Source organism: Notolepis coatsorum (genome assembly GCF_963971535.1).
Source record: "Notolepis coatsorum genome assembly, chromosome: 17".
In the NCBI taxonomy this organism is placed as follows: Eukaryota; Metazoa; Chordata; class Actinopteri; order Aulopiformes; family Paralepididae; genus Notolepis; species Notolepis coatsorum.
The window spans coordinates 10,748,826-10,750,335 of record NC_140181.1 but is presented as its reverse complement, the minus strand read 5'-3'; positions in this window follow the sequence as shown (position 1 = coordinate 10,750,335).

The following is a 1,510-nucleotide window of genomic DNA, read 5'->3' as shown; positions in this document are numbered from 1 at the left end:
TGGGAGAGAGAGAAAGAGAGAGAGAGGGGGGGGGTGAGAGAGAGAAAGAAAGAAAGAGAGAGAGGGGGGGGGGGGTGAGAGAGAGAGAATGCGTTGTCCTATATGTCCTGTGTGTCAGACAGCTGCTGGGAGCTTTGTGACGGGGCTCAATGAGATTTCCATCTTGTTTTTATCTTATTTTCACAAGCTGTTGTTCCTCTGTTTTGGTCAGTCAGACATATACGTTTTTGACCAGAACCTTAAAAGGAAGAAAAAAAATAGAACATGACCTTTTTCCACCTCTTAAAAATAAATAAATAACTCAAACACTTTGGGATTGTAATATTTTGGGTCAGATATATATAGGTTATGAAGAGATGTAATCTCTCCTCTCCCCTCGTGGTTTCCATGGTGTTGCTTGCAGCGATGTCTGGAGTCTGAGTGAACTTGAATGGACACGACCACTTCCATTGTGTGAGAGACGCGCTCCTCAGGAGAACTCAAACACTGGCTTATCAAGCAAACAGAGAGAGAGAGAGAGGGAGGGAGAGAGAGAGTGGGAGAGAGAGAGAGGGAGAGAGAGACGGGGGGGGAGAGGGAGAGAGAGACAAAGAGGGATAGATAGAGAGGGAGAGAGATAGAAGGAGAGAGATAGGGGAGAGAGTGAGAGGGGGGGAGAGAGATAGAAAGAGAGAGAGAGGGGGAGAGAGAGAGACAGATAGAAGGAGAGAGATAGGGAGGAGAGAGGGGGAGAGAGAGAGAGAGAGAGAAGAAAGAGAGGGAGAGAGAGAGAGAGAACATACTGTAGATGACCAGCTGTAGTGCTCACTTAATAACTATGAAGGTCATGATACAGTGACCAGTTAAACTGATGCCACAACAGAACAGGTTAACTGATGCCACACAGCACAGGTTAACTGATGCCACACAGAACAGCTTAACTGATGCCACACAGCACAGGTTAACTGATGCCACAACAGAACAGGTTAACTTGGGCTATGACCTCTGCCAGTGGGTCTTGGACTTCCTGACTGGCAGACCCCAGGTGGTGAGAGCAGGCAACTGCACCTCCTCATCCATCACCCTCAACATAGGGGCCCCCCAGGGCTGTGTTCTGAGTCCCCTCCTCTACTCCCTGTACACACACGACTGTGTGGCTCAGCGGAGTAGCAATACAATCGTCAAATTTGCTGACGACACAGTGGTGGTGGGCCTGATCTCTGCCAACGACGAGAGGGCCTACCTGGAAGAGGTCAAGGTCCTGGCGGGATGGTGCCAGGAAAACAGCCTCTCCCTGAACGTCAGCAAAACAAAGGAGATGATTGTGGACTTCAGGAGGTCGGGGGTCAAGGACTACAGCCCCCTCAGCATCGACGGGGCACCGGTTGAGAGAGTCAACAGCTTCAAGTACCTCGGAGCCCACATATCCGAGGACTTGAAATGGACCATACACATTAACAGTGTGGTGAAGAAGGCACGACAACGCCTCTACTTCCTCAGGCGCCTAAGGAAGTTCCAAGTCAGCCAGAAG